This window comes from Macaca nemestrina, chromosome 1, assembly GCF_043159975.1.
Source record: "Macaca nemestrina isolate mMacNem1 chromosome 1, mMacNem.hap1, whole genome shotgun sequence".
In the NCBI taxonomy this organism is placed as follows: Eukaryota; Metazoa; Chordata; class Mammalia; order Primates; family Cercopithecidae; genus Macaca; species Macaca nemestrina.
This window is the reverse complement of record NC_092125.1, coordinates 76,715,825-76,739,782: the sequence shown is the minus strand read 5'-3', so window position 1 is coordinate 76,739,782 and position 23,958 is coordinate 76,715,825. Positions and strand designations below refer to the sequence as shown.

General features: G+C 38.4%; 1 long non-coding RNA gene across 3 annotated transcripts in view; it reads right to left on the bottom strand.

Annotated features, from left to right (window-relative positions):
- Nucleotides 1-17,400: 17,400 nt before the first annotated feature.
- The window catches only part of LOC105493506 (uncharacterized), a 51,952-nt gene continuing 45,394 nt past the window's right edge, over nucleotides 17,401-23,958 (bottom strand). For all 3 annotated transcript variants that reach the window (XR_011608730.1, XR_011608729.1, XR_011608731.1), the window contains one exon: nucleotides 17,401-17,752. This is a non-coding gene — a long non-coding RNA (uncharacterized lncRNA). The remainder of the gene's footprint in view (nucleotides 17,753-23,958) is intronic.

Genomic DNA, 23,958 nt, shown 5'->3' with positions numbered 1-23,958 from the left:
ACTAAGATAATGTATTTATTTGTTGCAGGGGAAACAGGAAACTTAGCAAAATGAGGAGGCAGAGGTGGGAACCTTATTTATCACATAAATGGAACTATCCATCTCTTGTGCACCCCCTCAAGACTCAATCTCTTCTGTCATCCAGCTTCCTGGCTCAAAACACCACCTTCTGATAGGCAGCAGTTAGAAACCCTCCCCGAGTAGTCACTTGTGCCTAAGAGGGCTTCACTTAGGTGATGGTGATGAGGAAAATCACCCAACATATCCAAGCAGGGGGTGTGAAAGGAAAACACTGCTCGGCTTTCAGCCCTGCCTTCTGCAATGAAGGTGGGGACTGGTGGGTGCTTGGTTTGACTTCCAAGACCCCAGGGGAGATTGGCACCTGTGTGCACAAGCCCCCATCTACCAGATAATGATCTTTTTAGCCTAGGTTCTCAGTATGACTGAGACGGACATATTTAAAGATTAAAAACACAAAATGGAAGTGATTGGCAGTGTGTTGTACCACCTTTCTATGTGATCCTGTATAAATCACACAGCTCCTGTTGCTACAGGCTGAATGTTTGTGTCCCTCCCAAATTTGATTATTAAAGCCTAGGCCCCAGTGTAAGGGACTTTAGGTGGTAGGGGCTTTGAGAGGTGATTAGATCATGTGTGTGCATCCCTCATAAATGGGATTAGTGCCCTTAAAAGCAGATACACATGAAAGATTCTCTCTCTCTCTCTCTCTCTCTCTCTCTCTCTCTCTCTCTCTCTGTCTCTCTGTCTCTTTTTCTGCTCTCTGTTGGGTGAGGACATAAGGAAGATTGCTATCTGTAAACCGGGAAGTGAGCCCTCACCAGACACTGAATCAGCCAGTATCTTCATCTTAAACTCTCCAGTCTCCAGAACTGTGAGAAATAAATATTTGTTTTGTAAGCCACCTAGTCTGTGGTATATTGGTTATAGCAGCCCAAATTGACTAAGACAGTGATGGCCTGAGCCTATGGAAGTAATGCTTGAACAAATCAGAGATTTCATAATATTTGTATTTCTCTGGGAACACATTTCCCTTATAATATATAAGTCATTCTTTTGTTGGATTTTGTTTGCTTTTCAGACATTTGAATTTCAAGCACATTTTTCAGGAATGTAAAGGACTTTATGGATGGCCCCATAAAGAATGTTACTAGCAATTAATCTATCATTGGTAGGCTTCTGAAAACTTCTGTGGGAATCAGATTTAGAGAAATCTGAATCACAGCAATGAAACATTAAAGAGTATATTATTAAGGGAGCCAGTGGTTATTCCACTAATAAAACCTCCTTTCTTAAATAAAATTATATTCTACCTAATTCATCTTATTTGTACATGCGTATTTCTCGTATAGATTGCAGCATCTTAAAATGTGGATGTCACAGATGCTGAGCTGGTACCAGAAAGAAAACTATACCAAATTCCTCTCAGTATTCTTTCTCATGGCCCATCGTGAAGAAGTAGTGTGGATGATTTTGACTTGGCTAGCAACACAGAGATAGAAAACGTGCACAAGACCAGAGCTGAACATTCATTCACACGGGACAGGAGAAGGTACAAGTATTGAACACGTGTACTAAGACCTGCCAACAGTTTTCACTAACAAGTTTCTGGAAGTGTGGGATTTCATCCTGGACAGGGTAAAGAGAAAAAAGGCAAGCCAAATTTTCTTTCCTCTGATGTAAATCCGTGGCTTCCAGGAATTCCAACAGGAGCCACCCCTACGACTCCAAGGTCAAAATGCACAACTCTGGGGGATTTTTGTTCAAGCAAAGCCAGTTGAGAGTGGGTGTTTTCTCCAGGAGCAAGTTCAATGACCTGAAATTGTTAGAGATTTGAAAGTAAAGACCCTGTCAAAAGACAAAATTAAAGCACAATTTAGTTTAAATGATCTCAATTGATTTTACTGTGATTCTAGAATCAGGCAACACTTCATTCCATAAAATAGGGTAAGTGTCCCGATGAGTGGAGCAGAGGAGGTTGGCTTTATAGACAGAAAAAGGACTGAGGAAAGCAGAAACAAAACAAAACAAAACAAAACAAAAATGGATTGGTCATTTCAAAGTTACTTTCCTTATAAAATGGGGACAGAGAGACAGAACAATAGAAAAATAACTGACTGGTTAACATCAGGTCACTTCAAGTTAAAGAGGAAAACACAGGGAACTTCACATGACAATTGAAGACTGAAATTGACCTGTTTGGGAAATTGGCTGTTATCTTTTTCTTCTGATTTCTTGGAATGTTAGACAACAACTTAGTTTCAGTTTGGTGACTTGGAACTTTAGCATGGGTGGCTCCATTTTGATTTTTAGTCTGGCCTGTTGAGGCTTAGTGCAGGAGTCTAGTCCAAAGCAACAGCCTCCTTTAATTTTTATTTAACAACAACCACAGACATATCTTAATATCCCACAGAATGTTGGGTATACTGAGACTCAAGAAGACAAGTCAAGCTTCTCAAAAGAAGCTTTATCCCATTTTATCATTTGAAATTGTTTCTAGAGACTTCTGTATCCTCCACACACATTCCCCCACACACACCTCTTGCTACTTAAACACCCAGGGTTCCAGAAGATTCAGGAATTTCACTCAAGAATGAAGATTCTAGTCTCCCTGTTCCCTGGACTGTAGCCTGAAAGACAATTCCTTGTTCCATTCCCAGTTGTCAACTTCTTATGTCTTCCTGCAGGTTGTCCCTTAAGTAAACAAATATGACACTTGATTACCTGGCCCATTCAGTTTGACATCACTGTTTCAAACTGGCCTGCCTTAAGATCCAAGTCAGGAGATTGGGACCTGAAACATACTCTCCTACAGGGCCTCTCCTTCTATTCCTGAACTTGAGAAACCAGACCAACTGTGTGAGTACTAAGGTTTTCCTCTTCTCTGGAAAATGCAGAGAATCAGAGAACTGGAGGCACCATTCCCCATGGACCCAGTGCAGGATCGTGCCTGTCAATGATAGAGTGAACTCACAATGTCTGAACTGGGACTAACGCATAGTGGGGAAGCATAGTCCAAATTCAATAGCTACAATTTATGGAAAGAAAGGGCCACTGGGAGGGTGGATGAGAAGACTGAGGCATCTAGGAATCTGAGCAGTGTTTGAGCTTTACCCTTTGACAAGGATCTGTTTTTCTAAAAACCTAACTCTCTCAAATTAGTTGGGTCATTGTTCCTTGGGAGCTTTATTTCTTTATTGGGAGAATTTCCAACATGCAGCATTACTTCTTTTCATTCCTAATTGTGATACCTCCTGCTAATTGAAAGCTAGGCCTTGTGGTTTTCAGAACACTGATTTGTGATGGTAAAACCTTTACCCATTGTTCAACAAAGATGTAAAATAATTAATTGGCTATTTGGCAGATAGGTTCAGCATTTTCAGGATCTGTTTTATAAGAAATTTTATTGATGAAAATGTGTCTAAAGCTTTAGCAATGCACTTGGCTTCAGCATTTGGCAGCAAGGAGACAAAATCTTAAAGCCAAAAACCTCCCCAGGGCATGAGGCAAAGTACAACTTTGCATCTATATTCCTGCTGTAGGTCATTAGGGGCCTCCTTTTACAGACAATTGGCAAAAGGTTTCAGTGGCTGTTTTATGATCCGTTTTGATTTTGTATATGAGCAAATCTCACATTTCTTCTGTGAGACATGCCCATGTTTTACCGCATTGCCCTTAAACGATTTTTCAAGAAGTTGCATTAACTCTTAAAATTGACAAGAATAAATAGAGGCACCATAAATTTTTAAAGTTGAAGTCATAGGCATCACATGCTAACTTACTTATTGTTAGGCTGTTGGGAATGAGGTTGTCTGTGGTATGTTTTGTTAGACAGAGAAAAAAAATAATGCTCAGATTCATCATCAGCAAATATACTTGGTTGTCACTGAAGCCATGAATTTTAGGAAATTAAACTCGGTCTATGTGACACCAAACAACCAGTCCAATCCAGCAAACCTCTCAGAAGAAAATCCCTGTAACAGATTGTTTAGTCATGGATAGACCTGGTATTTCAGTTGACACTGGGCAAACCGACACTGATTGGCTTCTTCATTGTAAACCTCTCTGAACCGTGTTCAAAGCCGGCTCACAGAGACACCATAAAAGTGTATGTTTACCAAGTTAGTACATTCAATACATACTCCATTCTGTTTCAAACAGAAGATCAAGGAAGGAAAAAAATGGTAAGAGAGTGCTTCCTCCTTGAATGTGGGCCATTTGCTGTAACAATATGAGTTTATAATAAATCCTTCCAGATTAAAATATCTCTTTCCACATTCAAATGTACTCTCCAAAATTAGGCTGTTTGGGGGAAAATGCTGCTAAAAAAGGAGCAGGCTATTCAAATAGTGCCAGCAAGGAGGTTACACATTTGTGAGGCTAATTTCCATTGTAGTGTAACTAGCATCAGAAGAACAACTAGAAAAATTGACTATCAGGCATATTATTGACACCTATGTCTTGCTAACACAGCAGAGTACTGGACACTTTTCTACATAATTCCTTCTTTTTGAGAATTCATGTCTTGGCTTTAAAGAGTTACCCTGAGATCAAAGTTAATATATGAAGTGTCAGGCCAGAAAAATGATGACTATTTTAAAAATCTCAGGAAAGTAAAAATCAATAAAGGAAAGCACTGCTATCTTGCATGCTTTGCATACATATACAGTGTCTTACATATTGTTGAAGGTAACATCAAAAGTAAGGGCCTCAGCTCCCTCTGTTCTTACTACTCAAATATTATAATCCTTTGACTATTCTCATACCTAGGAGATGTTCCTAGGTCTTACTGTCTCCTACATTGTGACATACAGCGTTGTTTGTGTCCTTTTTACTCCCTTTATCAGGAATTTTATCAGCTTAGGAAAATCCTCCTTTGAGGATGAATCAGATATACTTTGTTTTTTAGGCTAATGCTGTGAAATAGGGAAATGGTGGTTGAGGGGGTGCAAAATCTATCAAAATATGAATGACTTTTCAGTTGCAGTCCAACAATTTTCATGTGTGTAGCTAAATCTAAACATCATACAAAAGATAAAGAAATATAATACACCATACAATAAATAAAGAAATTGTTTATTTTTAGGGTAGAATGGAATATTTTTTTGGAAGCAAAAGGCAAAAACAAAGGTTTTTCTCTGCAAGAGAAAGGAGAGAAAGAAAGAAAGAAAGAGAAAAACGAAAGGAGAGACAGAAAGAAAGAAAGAAAGAAAGAAAGAAAGAAAGAAAGAAAGAAAGAAAGAAAGAAAGAAAGAAGGAAAGAGAGAGAGGAAGAGAGAGAAAGAATGAACCTGTAATAAGTTGTCTTTGCCAGTATTCTCTGGATAAACAAAACAAATAGGATAGGTAGATAGACAGACAGATAAATCAATTGATACAGATATATAGCTATACATTTCTATCTCCCTCTATATAGAGAAAGAGGGAAAGAGAGAGAGAGAGAGGGAGATACAGAGATTTATTTTAGGGAATTGGTTCACACAATTTGAGGGGCAGTTATTTTTGAAATTTGTAGGGCGGGCAGGCAGGTGGAAAGTCAGGCATAGTTTCAGGAAACCTCAATTTTTGTTCTTAAGGCCTTCATCTGACTGGATGAGGCCAACCCACATTATAGAGGGTAATCTCTTCTACTTAAGGTCAACTGATTGTAAATGTTAATCACATTTACAAAATACCTTCACCACAACATCTGGACTAGTGTTTGATCAAACAACTGGGCACCACAGCCTGGCCCAGTTGGCACTTAAAATCAACCATCATATGAGTATTGTGCAGGCTGCATAAGTGAAGAAGAAGATGTGGAAACAATATAAAAGGAGTACAAGCAATCTCCTGCCCTTCTTCCACAATTAAAGAGTGACACAATTCAGGGACACTGGTCAACTATGCGGTAACCTTTACAATCACCCTTGTTCAGGACATGGAAGGGAACAGATTTGAGGTAAAATTAAGGTTTTTCCTCCAGGAAATCCTCAGCCAAGATCTGTGGGTTCAGGCAATCACTCTTCTTATTTTCACCAATCTCAAAGAAAGATTGTCTTTCTTGTTGTTGTGTCTCTGGGAGAATTCTCTGGGGTGTATTGAGGGCCTCTGACCAACACTTCCCTTGCTTCATCCGAGAGACCAGAACGGCAGTGCTGTGGCTTCGCCCAGACCCACACACATTAATCATTTTAGTGAAGTGAAGCCAGGCATCTTGGTCAAATCAATGATCAATCAACTTCAAAATATCAGAACAAGGTGTTGGATGGAGTTGATAATATTTTGGTGAGTAAACTACTTGACTTCTTCATTCAGGAAAAAAGTTTGAAATGTGCTCAGTCTTAGTCATGGGCTGCTTAGGGTGTTTTCCTTTTAAACTGCTCCTCAGAAGGAACATCCTATTTCTAAAAGTGCAGGAGATGTGAGCAAAGTGATACCAGTCCATGAATAAATTGTTGCACTGACTTTCCTAATTAAAATATTATAAATTCAGATAACATCTTCAGAGCATTTAAGGCACAGGAAGTGAATCATAAACAGAAAGTGCAGTCCTGAATTTTGAAAAAAAAATTTTTTTAAAAAAAACCTCACTAATTAGTGGGAAGGTAAACTTGAAAAATCTGAGTTAATATTATTTTTAAAAGAAATATTATTTATGACTTTCAAGTTCTTTCAAGTATAATGACTTCAAAGTCTTGCTTAATCCAGTTCTTTTGTGAATGTGTTATTTTTTAAAAGTACATGAGAATAAAGTGAAATCATGTGTTTGGAGAGGAACTACTATGGCAAAGTGATGTATAGTCATTTAATTACTTCATGTTTTGTTGCTGTTTGTTGCTCATTAGCAAAAGAATGACTAGGAAATTTTCTACTAAAGCAAATATTAACATCTAAAAATGGATGTTTGTTGTATTATTCTCTCTTCTTTGTGCATGTTAGACTATACTTCATAATTTAAAATTCAATTTCAATTTTAAATTAATTTTTCTCATGAGAAGGAAAGCTTGGTGTGCCTGAGCTCTAGGATTTTATCCCCCAGGGTGCCCTTGACTGACTTTAGTTTCATGGGGACAGAGCCCATCCTGTAAACATCCCCTTTGCCATCACCAACCAGCACATGGACATGCACACACACACACACACACACAGTCTCTCTCACACACACACACACACAAACACATACATGATCTGGCAAAGAGGGGTTGGACGCTGTGCTAAGGCAAGTGGTCCTGCCCTACAGGGGTCTTTCCTAGGAGGTGAAGACATATCAGAAAGTGGAGAGAAGTGTGGGGCATTTTCTTATTGTAGAACTTAAAACTTTACTTGCACCCAGGGACCCAGTCCTAGCAGAACCTCAGATGACAATGGTTCCAAGGGTCCTGTGGGCCTGAAAATAAGCCATTTCTATACCCCAAGAGCTACAACAAGCACCTCCTAACCAAGCCTCAAAGGCAAGTACTACTCTAAGCCCACCAGGCCTGACCAAATTTAGGGAACCAGCACACCACAGTATTTTGTGGCAGAAGAACCAATAGTAAGTCTATAAAAAATGGATGACCTGGACTATATAAACCACGTGTTCTGCTACAATTCAAAAGAGAGAGAGGAAAGTAGAAATGTTTTAAAGGCTATTGTTAGACTTCCTAGAACTTTGGCAAATGGCAGGTACCCTTGAAGGATTTATTTTAATTTAGAAAAAAAAAATCAATGTTTTGACATCTTGAGTATTATGTGTCATTTCATATGTGTTACACCTTCAATATACTTTAATGTGTTTGCAAATAGTTGCTTTCTTCCACAATAATCTGGTTGCTAAAACAACACTTTTTCCCTCTACTATTAACCTACCAAGAGACTTTATTGAGATTTCATCAGTTTTTCCACTCATGTCATTTTTTCTTTGACAGGATCCAACACAAGGTCCAGAATTTCATTTAGTTGTCATGTCTTCTTAGTTTCCTCCCATCTGTGACTCTTCCTTAGTCTTTCTTTATCTTTAGGACATTTATACTCTTTGAAATATATTGCTCAGTTGTTTTTTAAAATGCCCCTCAATTTCAGTTTGTGTGATATTTTCTCATAATTAAATTGAAATTATGCCTTTTAACAAAAATACCACACAGGTTATATGTTGTGCTTCCCAGTGAATCATTTTGGAGTATACCATGTCCATTTGTCTTATTACTGGTCATGTTAAGTTTGGTCATTTGGTTGATGTAGTATCTGCTAAGTCTTCAGACTATAAAGTCACTATTTTTTCCCCTTTGTAATTAACAAATATATTGGGGAAGATAGTTTGAGGTTATACAAATATTCTGTTCCTCCCTAAACATTCACCCATTAATTTAAGGATCTATTAATGGTTCTTGCCTGCAACAATTATTACCATGATGTTTACCCTGTGGTGTCTATTTCCCTCATTTCTTCTGTGTTTACTAATCGGAATTCTTCTGTAAGGAAGAGCTGTATCTTCTCCCCATGTATTTGTTTATTCAGTTAATTCACATCAGTATGGATTTTTTGGTATGGATATCTTTTCCTATTCTTTGGACTACAATTCAATACTATTTATTTATTTTACTGCTTACATTAGTCTAGCTCTTGCCATTTGAATTTGAATTTCTTTTGCTTGATCACTGTGTCCTTTCAAATGACCCCATTCTCTTTAGAGCACATCCTTGCATTCAGGTTCTGCGATATATTCCAAGTTCATCTATTTTCCTGTTCCATTCCCAGAATCAACCACTTCTCCAAGAAGCCCCGGTTCCTCTTATTGGAGAATGATATTTAGCAACTAAAAGGTGGGCATAAACAATCCTTTTGTTTGTTTGTTTGTTTGTTTGAGAGGAAGTCTCACTCTGTTAACTGGGCTGGAGTACAGTGACGTGATCTTAGCTCACTGCAACCTCTACTTCCTGGGTTCCTGAGATTCTTCTGCCGCAGCCTCCTGAGTAGCTGGGACTACAGGCGCATGCCACCATGCCCAGCTAATTTTTATATTTTTAGTAGAGATGGGGTTTTGCCATATTGGCCAGGCTGGTCTAGAACTCCTGACCTCGTGATCCACCCACTTTGGCCTCCCAAAGTGCTGGGATTACAGGTGTGAGCCACCACGCCTGGTACACAATCCTTTTTAAACAGAAAGTTAAGAAATGTTCTTACTCCTCAGCCTTTAAATATTATGATTTGCTCTACTTGAAATATTTACTATTCTGTTAAAATGCCTCTTTTTCTCCTCCCACTGCAACTATATTGTCCATTCATTCTATCAAAACAGTTGATTGAATTTCTGCCTTGTCCCCAGCACTGAGGCAAACACTGGATGACAAAATAGTGAAAAAGACAAATTTGGCCTCCCTCCTTGTGAGACTTACAGACAACTAGATAAACTAGACTGTAAACAAGGAATTACAATGCAGTATGAGAAGCACTGAGCTGGGTATGTCAGATTCACACAGAGCACCTACCTTAGGCTTGGGTGAGGTCCAGGTGGAGGGACAAGAAAAAGTTTTAGGAATAAAACCTTTCTAAGCTAAAATCTGAAGTATAATATGATTTTATATCAAAAAAGAGAGTAGTTGAGTAAAAGTATAGAAACAGAAAATATTCCAGGCATAGGTAAAAAGCTGGTGCAGAACAGAACATACCTCAGTCTGGTAACTGAAAGAAGTAGCACATTTTGAGAACATGGTATTGGCAGTGGAGGCTGTCAAAGCATACAGCTAGAGCGTGAAGCGGGAGCCAGATCAGAATGGGCTTTGTTAAACAGATTTAAGAGGCTGCATTCATTCTAAGAGCCACTGAAAGGCAGAGAAACCTTTTAAGCAGGAAAGTGGCATGATCAGATTTATACTGTAGACAGATCACTCAGGCTAACCTGTGAAGCGTGGATTCAAGGGGAACACAGCCAGCAACTGTTTTAGCAATTAGGTGACATGATGTAACTGAGAGGATGGAGAGAAGTGAATGGATTCTAGTAATATTTAGGAGGTGAAGTCAGCAGGATGAGATGATTTATTGGATGGGAGGGATGTAGAAGGAGGCAGAATTCACAGGAGAGTACAGTCTAATTGTGTTACTAAATGTCCTTCTATTTGCCCTTGTGTGATTGTTTCCCCTTGATTGGTTTCAGGTTATGCATTTTCTGCAGGACTATGACATAAGTGATCTGTGTCCTTTAGTAAGAGGCACATGAGTTTAGTTGGTCCCATTTTTAGTGAGGTTAACTTTAATCATTCAGTTAAGATGGTGTTTGCCACACTTCTCCATTTTCCAAAGGTACCTTTTATAACTTTTTGATTAATAAATAATCTATGGGAAGATGCTCTGAGACTCAGTATATGACTGTCCAACAAACTTTCAATAGTTTTAGTTTCCATTGAGTTTCACCCAAATCAATTGTTTTTATGATGGTGGCAAAATGATGGCTCTCAAATTCTGTCATTTATTCTGTTTCTATTAGTTTTAATCTGACGGTGAATAGAATATAAACAAATGAACAAAAATATAAAGTTTCTCCCTTCCTTTGTTTACTTATTTATATTTATCATTTATTTATATTTTCACTATCATTATGGACTCTCAATTGTCTTATTCAATGCACTGTAATTCATTACTGTCAGCCATCATTCTGATGCTCATATTTTCCCTGATGTAACTAGTGAAACAGCTCTGAGCTGGTTTCAGTGTCCTTTTCATATAAACCATTTTCTAATTTTCTCACACAAAAAAGGACTTGTTTACTTTCTTTTCTCCAGACCTGAGATTAATCCTTTCTCTATTGAATGCTATTTCATTTTGCTGAAAAAATTAGGATTTCAAACTCAGATCTGAGAACTAGGTGTGCTTAGTCATTCTTGACTGTGAAATATACGGTCTTTTTGAAAAATTGTGTTTGGGAATGTATTGAGGCCTAAGAAAAAGGTGCATATTTCCAGAGAGAATTTGCATGGTCTTTTTTCAAGAATCTAGAGAGATTACCAATCAAGAATATTCTAGACTAAATTTATGGTTAGAGTATTTTGAGACCACCAAGGAAACAAGACTCCAGGACTGTCTCTTTCCCTGATCTTCTATTAAGTTGTGTCTCATTTAGCATTATACTTAGCTGTTAGGCTTCATTAATTTTCATTAATTGCCAACTGATTGTTATCTTCTACGGTACTTTGGAGGCACAAAATGCTTCACAGGCTGTTCCATCTTTTTTTTTTTTTTTTTTTTTTTTTGAGGCCAGTATTTGAGATTTCTTCTGGATCCATCAGGGCTCTTAGCTAACTCCTTCCCTACTTCTCTCTGGTGAACTAACCGATCTATGGTTTTGCTTCTTGCTCTTAATTAAGAGGAGCTATTATTTTCAAGAGTGCCCATAGGCTTGAACTTCCAGACATTCTGTTTTAAATAAAATCAGCTCCTTTAAGCACAGCTTCAGAGGCCTCTGTAGACTGTCTCTCCCTTTGGACAAAATTTCTGAGCCCTCAGTGGGATGATACCCTCTGGTCTTGATGGCTTGCGTTTTCTTTGCCCCATAAGTGACCTGGGGTCAGGGAATTTGGGGTCCCAGTATTCTTTGTTTGCCACACCTGGAGTAGGGTCTCCATCCTATTAGTGGGGTTGATTGGAGGAAGGTAGCTACTAACTTAACACACTCACCAGGAATTTAGCCTGTTCAACTCAGAGTTGGAGGGAATGAGAAATACTGGCAGACTCCCCTTCCTGGTAAAATATGATGCCACTTCACTGGGAGCAGAAGGGAGAGGGAGCCATTGTCTTTTGGGGCACATCAGCCCAGAGTAAAGCTTCCATCAACTTGATGGGGCAGGGTGGGCACTGCATAGCTCAAATGCCGTAAGCTCTCACTGTTCTTACTGAGTTTCCTAAATTTTCTTGAGTAAATGTTTCTTCACTTGCCGTATGTCCTTATGATAATTGCCAGAGACTTTAAGTGATTGGGCTTTTTGATATATAGTTTTCACCAGTTATGCCTGTTTGTTTGAAGAATCTGTCCACAGAATTCCTCATGCTACCATCCCAGAACTCAAACTCCCATTTACCTTTTGTGTTTGACATAGAAAAGCTATACATTTTTATAAAAGAGATCTACTCATCTTTTTAAATTTGTTTTATTGCTTTTATGCTTAGAAACTCATCTCTATCCAGTAATTTGACATGTATACACTTATTTGTGTGTTTTCCTCATTTGGTCCTTCATGTTTAGTACATACAAACTTTATCTTGAAATATAATACATGTTTGCTATTTAGAGTAACTTTTCTCCAAATAGTAAATATCCTAACACAATGTGTTTAGTAATCTATTACTTCCTCAATTTTTAAATTACCTCCCTCATTTATTGAGTTGTTACATATATTGAGGTCTGTTGGTCTGTCTATACTTTTCTATATATATCACACTGTTTTAGTTATTTTACTTTTATAATGTTTTAAAATCTAAAGTTGTCATATCATTATGAATGTTTAAAATTATTTTAGTTTTTATTAATTTATTTTTCCAGGTGAACTTTAGAATTCTTTTCCTCACTCATAAAATTCCAATATAATTTTGATTAAAATGACATAATCAATAAGTTAATTTGGAAAAGCCAACACTTTGCAATATCCAGTCCTCTCACAGAAGAATGTAATATGTCTTTTTATTAATTTAAACCATTGTTTAAAGCACTCAGAGAATTAAAAAAAAATGAAGTCTGGTATATTTATTGGCAAAGTTACTCTTAAGTGTTTATTTCGTGACTTTCTTTTTGTTGAGCGGGGTGCAACGGAGTTTTGCTTTGTCACCCAGGCTGGAGTGCTGTGGCACAATCTCAGCCTCCTGGGTTCAAGCAATTCTCCTGCCTCAACCTCCTGAGTAGCTGGGATTACAGGTGCATGCCACCACACCCGGCTAGTTTTTGTGTTTTGAGTAAAGATGGTATTTCACCACGTTGTCCAGGCTAGTCTTGAACTCCAGACCTCAAGTGATCTGCCTGCCTTGGTCTCCCAAAGTGCTGGGATTACAGACACAAGCCACGGTGCACAGCCTGTTTTGATTTTTGATTGCTAATATGAATAAGATTTTTCCACTGTAATAGATGATTATGTCAATTATACAGAAAACTACTAATATTTGTAACTGAGTTTGCCTTATGAATTCTTATAAATTTAATAGCTTTTCATTAGTTCTCTTGGGATATGAGCTGTGAAATCAAATTATCTACAAACAATGATTATTTTCTGCCCTTCCTGCTGCCATTATCTTTAAAGACAAACTATAGCTCATTATCGTTTTATTTATAAAGTTGAGTGCAGAATTGAGGTATCTTGCATATATTTGAGCTCTCAAATCCATTTATTTAAAATAGCCAAAGAAATGTTACATGATTTTATTATTTGAATTATGTGGGTTATTTAATGTGGTCCCCGGCAATACAGTTTCCACGTGCAGATACAGACTCCAGCTTCTCACAGAGCAAGTCCTTCAGGCACATTTTCCTTAATGCAAATGAAGAAGGCAGCTGGCAATTATTTTCATGGAAATCTAATTTTTCAAGAGCTTTGGTGTGCATTATCCATGTTGTCCAAGCAACTGCAACAAAAATTTAAAGCTGAACTGTCCTTCTGGAGACCCTTTCTCTTGCCAAAAACTGTATGTACGCACTTGGGATATAGAGCCCAATTTAATGTCAGCCAGAGTCAAATTTAATTAGAAGGGCAGACTAACTGGAAACAAAATATCAACTATTCCAGGATCAAGTATACATATTTTAAATGTCTAATATTGTAGAGTGAAGAGCCTTTTACTCATAATGTTAGTATAACACTATAGCAATGCATTTGTGCCCTTTCTGATTAGGCAAACTGGGATTTGAATCTCAGCTCTGCTGCTCACTAGCTGTATTTTTTTAGCCAATATACTCATATTAGTTAACATTGAGTTTGATTCTGACCCAAAATATCTGTATCATAAGCTAGATAACTTCATTTATCTTTCATGCAAAAGCCTGGACTTAGTTATTAAGAGAGTGGCATAAAGGCTCAGTCTCATAGTGGCCTTAGGGACAGTTTTGCCACCCAGAGGGTGAGGTCCCCCTCCTCAAGGTTCAAGATGGCATCCAGGGCCTCAAGCATGGTATCTGCATTTCAGATAGGAGAAAGAAAAAACAAAAAAGAAGCAGCAGAAAGGGAACACAGGCAGACTTTGACTGTCTTTTAAGGATTTTTCTTAAGCTGCCACACAACAACAACTATTGACCATAGGATAGCTATATGGCAACACTTAATCGCAGGGAAGGCTGGGAAGGGTCGTTTTATTTATTTATTTATTTAAATTAATTAATTAATTAATTATTATTATTATTTTTTTTTTTTTTTTTTTTTTTTTTTTTTTGAGACGGAGTCTCACTCTGTAGCCCAGGCTGGAGTGCAGTGGCGCGATCTCCGCTCACTGCAAACTCCTACTCCCGGGTTCACACCATTCTTCTGCTTCAGCCTCCTGAGTAGCTGGGACTACAGGCGCCCGCCAACATGCCAGGCTAATTATTTGTATTTTGAGTAGAGACGGGGTTTCACGGTGTTAGCCAGGATGATCTGGATCTCCTGACATCGTGATCCGCCCACCTTGGCCTCTCAAAGTGCTGGGATTACAGGCGTGAGCCACAGCGCCTGGCCCTGTTTGTTTGCTTCTTGAGACGGAGTCTGGCTCTGTCGCCCAGGCTGTAGCGCAATGGCGCCATCTCAGCTCATTGCAAGCTCCGCCTCTCAGGTTCACGCCTCAGTCTCCCGAGTAGCTGGGACTACAGGCGCCCACCACCACGCCCAGCTAATTTTTTGTATTTTCAGTAGAGACGGGGTTTCACCGTGTTAGCCAGGATGGTCTCGATCTCCTGACCTAGTGATTCCCCCGCCTCAGCCTCCCAAAGTGCTGGAATTACAGGTGTGAGCCACTGCGCCCGGCCTGGGAAGGGTAGTCTTTATCCTACGTGTTCAGCTAAAAATCAGAGATTCTATTTAGGAAGAAAGAAGTAATGGATATTAGTAGATATGTGTTTGCTTTTGTCATTACGTTTAACTTCTATTTGCCTCAGTTTCTTTGCCTGCAACCTGAGTATAATGATAATAATCTCACAGTATTGTTATAAAGATTACCTTAACCTACACAGTATTTATAAGATGCTTAATTTAATATCTTAAAGCAACAAGCATTCAATACATTTTGGTTATAATGGCCCCAAATATCACCTCAGTAATACATTCTTATCGGTCTCTACTACAAATATGTTTTTAATAATAGAAACAAAATATCTGAAGAAGCACTACGAATATCAGAACTCTATAGCTAAAAGCGATGGTTTGTGTTGTCCAAATGGACAATAACATACAGTGAGTAAACTAAAAATCTGGAAGGGTAGAGCCTCTGCATTTGGTCACACAAATTTGCCAAGTGAATGGCAAAACGCAACTGGAACCCCATACATCCACATTCACTTTTCCAAACCTCTTTATCCTTGACTCAGTTCCCTTTCTTTCCACTGTGGCAGATATTTGAGTACTGGCCAAAAAACTGGGACACTTTGAAATGTAAAACTTTCTCACTGAAATACTAAACTCACCAAAGGTACCAGGAAATTCTGCATGTATAGTATACATTGTCAGGATATTGGTTAAGATATTCTTGCTATTTCATTTAAATTTAGGGAGGCAATTATTGAGTTTGCCAGGATTAAATTTTAAATTTCATCTTATCTCCACAGGTTATTTGTTCAGTCTTCATACTATTTCCATAAAAATAATGCAAGAAAACAACCAGTATGATCAAGTTAAATATATGCATATTTAATCTGAACATTCCATTGTAGGAAAAAAGTTTAGTTTTACTGACCAAGAGAAAGGGATTTTAAATATAACCAATTTATTGAATCTAAAACATAATGACTAAGAGTTTCTATAAAATACATTCCTTTTCTAGAGTCACAGGTTAAATTCTCTCCCAAAAGAGGAATAAGCCTGCTTTGCCATAGAGTCCTAAATTTGAATGAGTCTTCTCTTTTGGTCCAATAGCAACTACTTTGCTGGCTGGATCCCTCAAACAGAGGGGACCAAGAGATTCTCAGAATAGCAAGATATGCTTAGTCTCTAGAGAGATTTAGGAACAATAGACAAGAGGAAGAAGGAACTGATGGGGAAAAAAAATGCAGCATTCTGATGACTAAGGCTTGTGGACCTTCTATCGGGTAGAAACTGTATTCTTAGTTTCATCATATAATTCTTTTAACCATTCTATATTTCTCCTAACAAATTTCATTTGCGATTCACTGCTTCCTGGAATATTTCATCATTTAATGTAATGATGACAGTGGAAATGGTAGCAGCAGTATTAGCACCTACTATTTACTGAATGCTGTTATATTCCTGATATTTATCAAGATATTTTTCACACATAAACTTATTCATTTCATCTTCAGAGCAATCCCACAGGGTAAGTCTGATTTTGATGCTCATTTTACAGATATGCCATTTGAGGCGCAGAGAGATTTAGTGACTTGCCGAATGCCACACAGCAGGTTAATGACAGACCCCAAATTTAAACCTGGTTGGTTATAGGTGCTTTTATTTAATACATTACCTTATCTTCTTATATTATTTACTTCTTCTCTATTGTTCTTACCAATTACATGTACTTTCCTGGTATCACAATAATTTTCACTTACTGATTATTTGCTCTTATTTTTAATACATATATTATTTCTATTATTCATTACTGGTTTTGATCTAAGGGAAAAGACAAAACACAGTAGCACTTAGTATAGTACATTGTTTTGTACATCGTAAATAACAAAATATTTGATTGCATGATGGACAAACATCTGAAATGGAATATTTTCCATTTGAATTTTCTGCATAACAGGAAACAGGATTGAAATCTGCCTCATTCATATGAGGATATTTAGGAATTTTGTAGGGGAGGGTAAGGGGAATGACCTGAACTGCTTAGATTTAAATGGCCCTAGAGCTAATATTCATGGTTAACAGACAAGGCTTTGGTCCTTTCTCTTCAGTTTATAGAAAGCCTCAAGCAGTGAAAGTCAGTTTCTCCCCAGGAAGTCAATTCTTTGTTATTTTGCATCTCTGTAGATCACACTAAAGAATTTGCTGAACCGGTTCATTCTGCTTCCCGTAATCATAAACACAGGCCTTTCCGGGAGACCTTCGGGATAAACAACAGTAAAACACACACACACGTACACACACACATATATGTCTATAAGTATACGTACACAAATGTATGTGTGTATGTATTCTAAAGAAAATTATAAAAGACAAACAATTTTAGGGACAATTAGTTCATCAGTAGCATATAGAATAATAAGAATACATTTAACATATAAATATGTATTTTATTGTTTTTACAAGAGATTTCACAGGTGTATACTACGCCAGAATGTTGACCTGATTATTCATGAAGAAGGTATCCAAAATACAGCTCCGTTGTTCTCATCAGCCCAGGCCTGGAGGAAGCAATATGAAATGATGCCAATTGGCTGTGAGCCAACACATGACCGAGGCCTCTGAGCACTCAGAGTGAACCCAGAGGCAGGTGCACCCGAGTGTCCTGCTGGCCCCTCACTCCGATCCTGTCTTGCCCTACGGCCGTTGGTCAGCCTCTGGAGTCTGTCCTCCTGTCTGCTAGTGCCCTCTGCCACAGAGCCCTGCACATAGTAACATCTTTACTGCACCGAGACTGCTGTCCATAAATGCTTCTGTGGAGATAGCAAATGATCACACAAAAGAGAATTAAACAGAATGGGTTTCAGTCCCTAGGCGGCATAGCAGTGCTGACAAAACCTTAAACTACATTTTATGGAACTGACACCCCAAAATATGTTTATCTACTGACTCTTTGTAGCCTTACGGTTGCCAAGTACTGGACATATGAGGACTTAAAGAGACTCTATAGCAAGCAAAGAAGGAAAATCTGATTGTTGTAGAAGCACATGCATAGTCGACCTGGTCAGAGTCCTCCTAATCACAGACCTCTTGAGAAACTTGCATAAGCCACAGAGCAAAATGTGTGTGACATCACAGAAGCATAGTTTTGTTTTGTTTTTTTTTTTAAAAAAAAACCTGTTTTCAGTAATATACTTATCTCATAAGTCATAATGGAAGTAAGTGTTGCCTTTTAAAAAAATCAGATATAGTATGTAAACTTCTCAAAAATCTTTAGATACCCAAGCCTCTCCATAAACACAGGTTTGATGATGATGATTTTCTGGCAAACACATATTTGTTTGCTGCACACAAACAATTGTTCCATAGAGAATTTTAAGACTTTGTGTATTTACAACTCCAAGCATCAGTTCTTTCACATCAAATGGAACTGGCCCAGAAAGCTATAGTGACACATGACTACTTTTTCATGGAGAGAGAATCTTCTTGATTGTTGTATCCCAGAAAACTTTTCTTTCAAATCAGTGGAATCCCTGATGAAAAATAAGCATTTGTTTCCATTCTGAAGCTAGTTAAGGTGTACATTCAACAAGTACCACTCATAACAGAATGCAGTTTTTAGTGAAGGTCTCTAAGCTGTATTAGGGGACAGTATGTGGTCCGCCAGGAGATTATAGTACATAAATTAAACTAGAAGCAAAGACAGAAAAATGTAGCAAAAAAATAAAGTGTGCAGAATATAAAACCATGGAAGGAGCAGAAAATTATAATGTTGGTAAATGCTTAGACTAAAAGTAAAATAAGTATAGACACTAGTTCATTCACTTGAAGAGGAAGTACTCTTTTAAATCTCCCTGTTTTAAGTTAAAGCAGTTGGAAGAACGAGCAACAGTCTGGATGATTCTTATATAAGAGGATATAATAATCACATAAGAAAAATAAGGTAAAAACGTAAAATACGTAGTGTATCAGGATTTGCAGTGAGGTCAACAAAGTTTCATATAAAGATCCTCATAGTGTTGCGGCTCCCTAAAGGAATCTGAAAGCCTATATGACATCCACTAACTGATAAGAGTATGGCGAAAGGTGGGGGCTGCGAGGGGAAGGCAAGGAAAACAATGCAGAATGTAGGGTGAATTAGTAAATTCAGAACTCAAAGTGTGGATAAATGAATAGATGAATCTATCAATCAATTAAGTAGGCACCCAGTAAGACACTGATCTAGCCAGTTCTGACTGCAGAACTATTTTCAGCTTCCTGTATGGTAAGTAACTGGTAGTCAAATGTAAACCCATATTTTCAGGGTATGCATGCAGCTAGTTATTGTGTTTATTTTAACTGTTCACATTTAGTTAATAATTTATGCATTCTGTGTGACTAAGCTATTTTTAAAAGCTTTTTTGTTTTAAGCTAATAAGACATCTAATGTTGATTATGATAGAAAAAAATCCCAATTCAGAGGTGTAGTATGGGCAAAAGCCTAACTGTAGTAGACCTAAAAAAACGGTAGAGAGGGAGAAATCAAAGACCTTGGTGTAGATAACTATTTTGAGGAGCTTACTTTGAAATGAGCAGAGAACTAGGACTAATGGGGAAGAGGCTCTTTTTTTTAAGTGGAAAAAAAATTATGCTTGGGGCTGGGCACGATGGCTCATGCCTGTAATCCCAGCACTTTAGGAGGCCGAGGTGGGTGGATCACTTGCAGTCAGGAGTTTGAGACCAGTCTGACCAACATGGTGAAACCCTGTCTCTATTAAAAGTACAAAAGTTAGCTGGTGTGGTGGCACACACCTGTAGTCCCAGCACTCGGGAGGCTGAGGCAGGAGAATTACTTGAACCTGGGAGGCAGAGGTTGCAGTGAGCCGAGATGGTACCACTGCACTCCAACCTGGGTGACAGTGAGAATTTGTCTAAAAAAAAAGAAAAAGCCAGAAGGATAACAAACTGTAGAAATGATCCCTGAAAGTATATCTGTCTGACAAAAAGCTACAAGGAACTTAAATAAATTTACAAGAAAATGCAAACAACCCCATCAAAAAGTGGGCAAAGGATATGAACAGACACTTTTCAAAAGAAGACATTTATGCAGCCAACAAACATGAAAAAAACCTCATCATCACTGGTCACTAGAGAAATGCAAATAAAAACCACAATGAGATACAATCTCATGCCAGTCATTAAACCACAATGAGATACAATCTCATGCCAGTCTCATGGCGATCATTAAAAAGTCAGGAAACAACAGATATGGAAGAGGATGTGGAGAAACAGGAACACTTTTACACTGTTGGTGGGAGTGTAAATTAGTCCAACCTTTCTGGAAGACAGTGTGGTGATTCCTCAAGGATCTAGAACCAGAAATACCATTTGACCCAACAATTCCATTACTGGGAATATACCTTAAGGATTATAAATCATTCTACTATAAAGACACATGCACATGTATGTTTATTGTGGCCCTGTTCACAATAGCAAAGACTTGGAACCAACCCAAATGCCCATCAATGATAGACTGCATAAAGAAAATGTAGCACATATATATGCCACGGAATACTATGCAGCCATAAAAAATGATGAGTTCATGTCCTTTGCAGGGACATGGATGAAGCTGGAAACCATCATTCTCAGCAAACTAACACAGGAACAGAAAACCAAACACCACATATTTTCATTTATAAGTGGGAGGTGAGCAATGAAAACACATGGACACAGAGAGGGGAGGGGAACATCACACACTGGGGCCTGTTGGGGGTGGGGGATTAAGGGAAGGATAACATTAAGAGAAATACCTAATGTAGATGACAGATTGATGGGTGCGGCAAACCACCATGGCATGTGTATACCTATGCAACAAACCTGCACATTCTGCACGTGTATCCCAAAACTTAAACTATAGTAATTTTTAAAAAGTATGCTTTATGCTGAAAGGAAGATGCAATGTATTATAGAGGAAGATATAATGCAGGAACAGAAGGAGAGAATTTCTAGAGGGATGGTCTTGAGTAGGTAAGAGAGGTAGAGTTCTAAGGAAGAATACCTGAGTGTATGTTAGGGGGGGAGCTTGTGAAGTTTTCTTCTTATAATTCTTGCTTTCTCCATAAAATAATAAGTGAAGTCTTCAGCTGAGAGTGAGGAATGAGGAGGAGGTATCGGAGAGTTAAGGAAGGAGAACACACAAAATTGTTATCTGGAAGAGTGCAAGAGAGAAAATGGGATAGGGATAGTATGATTGACAGATGGCATTCCACTTCCACTTGAGGTTGGTGCTCATAAATTTAACATGAGACTAATAGTCCAATAGGACTGCAATCTTTTCCTTGTCTTTATTTAGGAACATGGGTGCAGATGTGCAGTAGGCAGAGCATTGTAATTAGCCAGGTTTGAGATTTTTGTCAAGTGAGTACGACGAAGAAAGAAGGGGCAAGGAAGTTGGCCACATATACAAGAGAGTGGTAATAATCAACTGCCATGGACTCTAAACTAGGTAAAGTTAAGAGTGAACATGAATGGAATGAGGGAGGTAGAGAAACTATGGGTTTGAGTGGATCAGTGAAGTTCAAGAATTGTTTTGTTTGGGCAATAGAAGCAATGAGCAGGAAAGATAAGAGGTGATAGAGAATTAGATGCTGAAAATTAAGATCATGAAAGGGTTGCCACTTTGGGTAATAACAAGGTGTAGGGGAGGGAATGTCTGAGAGAGAAACAAGTTTACTGGAGGAGAGAAGGCTAATGATCTGAAGTTCAGGGTGCTGGAAGGATTGTCTCTATAGGGATTGAAATCCTCCCCCAAAAAGGTAGTAGTTCTGTTGGGAAAGTGACAGCAAGCTAGAACTTTACTACTCGAAGAGTGGCCCAACAGCTTCCACATTACTGGGTTCTTATCAGATAAGCAGAATCTGAGGCTCTAATGCAGAACTACTGAGTCAGAATCTACAGTTCAGCAAGATCCCCCTAGACACTCACGTGTTCACTGAAGTTTGAGAAGCATTAGCCTAGAAACTAAATGTCTTTATGAAATGAGGGGTAACCTAGGTTGGGGATGACTGTTACAAGGAGGGTTTGTGGGTAGAGTTGATGACAGGACACTCAAAGGGAAGAGGGATGGTGAATGGTTTGGAAACTGCAATGAGAAGCAAGGAGGTTGACCATCCCACTTCCAGATGAGTGAAGAAAACAGCCACTATGTGAAAGGACACAGAGGAGGCAGTGAAGTCAAGAGAGAGCCTGGGTTTAATTTAGAACCAAGAACTGAACATCTGGAGGAAATATGGAGTATGAATCCTTGAAAACTCAAAAAAGGGCAGTGGGTTCCAAAGGGCAAAGTGGAAGGAGTGCAGAGGCTGGGAATATGTAACAGAGAGGACCTCATGCAAGTTAAAGAGTATGGGAGTCTGGGACTTACCACAGTGACTGACATAAACAGCCATAAAGGAATGTAATGACTTCTTCCAGGTGAATAATGGTGGAGAGTGTGAGTATTATGGGACAAAGAAATGTGGGTGTCTAAGGTGGGGGCGGTCCTCCCTCTTTACTTCTACTGAGGGAGGTTTGGAGACAAAAAAAAGAAACAGTTCAACTTCCTTCCACAGGGGAATTGATGAATGACATTAAATTTTTACGTAATGAATATTACAGTTCTGTAAAGGAATGAATCAGGATTATGTTTTTCAACATGGCTAAAACAAACACATAATGTTGAGTGAAAAAAGCAAGTCACATAAAACAGGTTAGTTTTGAGATCAAAAATGCAATTTGATAACACTTATGTAAAAAAATTGAAATTTAATGAATAATAGTGAATACTAGTAATGAATATATGAAGATATAATGAATACATACTTTTTTTAAAAGTTCGCAATTGATATTCACTATTTTAGGAAATTGGTTACCTCTGGAAGAGAAACAAGGGGAAGAGGAAGATGGAGTTTTAGCTCTATTTGTAGGGCTTTTTTTTTTTTTTTTTTTTTTTTTTTGAGACAGAGTCTCGCTCTGTCACCCAAACTGGAGTGCAACGGTGCAATCTCGGTCTACTGCAACCTCCGCCTCCCAGGTTCAAGTGATTCTCCTGCCTCAGCCTCCCAAATAGCTGGGATTACAGGCACGTGCTACCACATCCAGCTAATTTTTTTTTTTTTTTTTTTTTTTTTTTTTTAGTAGAGACAGGGTTTCACCATGTTAGTCAGGCTGGTCTCAAACTCCTGACCTCGTGATCCACCTGCCTCAGACTCCCAAAATACTGGGGTTATAGGCATGATGTAGGGCTTTTTAAAAAATAAAAGGAGAGCCAGGCACGGTGGCTTACGCCTGTAATCCCAGCACTTTGGGAGGCCGAGGCGGGTGGATCATGAGGTCAGGAGATCGAGACCATCCTGTCCAACACAGTGAAACCCCATCTCTACTAAAAATACAAAAAAAAAATTAGCTGGGCATGGTGGTGGACGCCTGTAGTCCCAGCTATTCGGGAGGCTGAGGCAGGAGAATGGCGTGAAGCTGGGAGGCAGAGCTGGCAGTGAGCCGGAGCTTTCAGTGAACCAAGATCACGCCACTGGACTCCAGCCTGGGCAATAGAGCGAGACTCCATCTCAAAATAAATAAATAAATAAATAAATAAATAAATAAATAAAATAAAAAGATCTGAAGCAAAAGTATAAAATATTAACATCTGTTCTTAGTGCACACATGAGTGTCTGTTATAATTATTTGAAGTGTTTTTCATTTTAAAATATTACACTAAAATGATAGATAATTGAGAAGGGATTATAATTTACCACTGAGCCTTGGAAGATAGACATTGAGGTTCTTTCAAAATAATGACATGGCCATTTTATCCAGCTACCACTTCTTTAAGTTATAGCCATACAGCCCATCTCAATCCTCCCATGTTTGTCTCTCTTCCTCTCCTTCTCCAGAAGTGTTAAACAGGGTAAATCCTTCATATTTTCTTATGCAGAGCAATTAAGCTTTTAAGGTGTTCCGCCCTCTCCTTCTAAACTCTTCCTGGGACATATTATTTTACAAC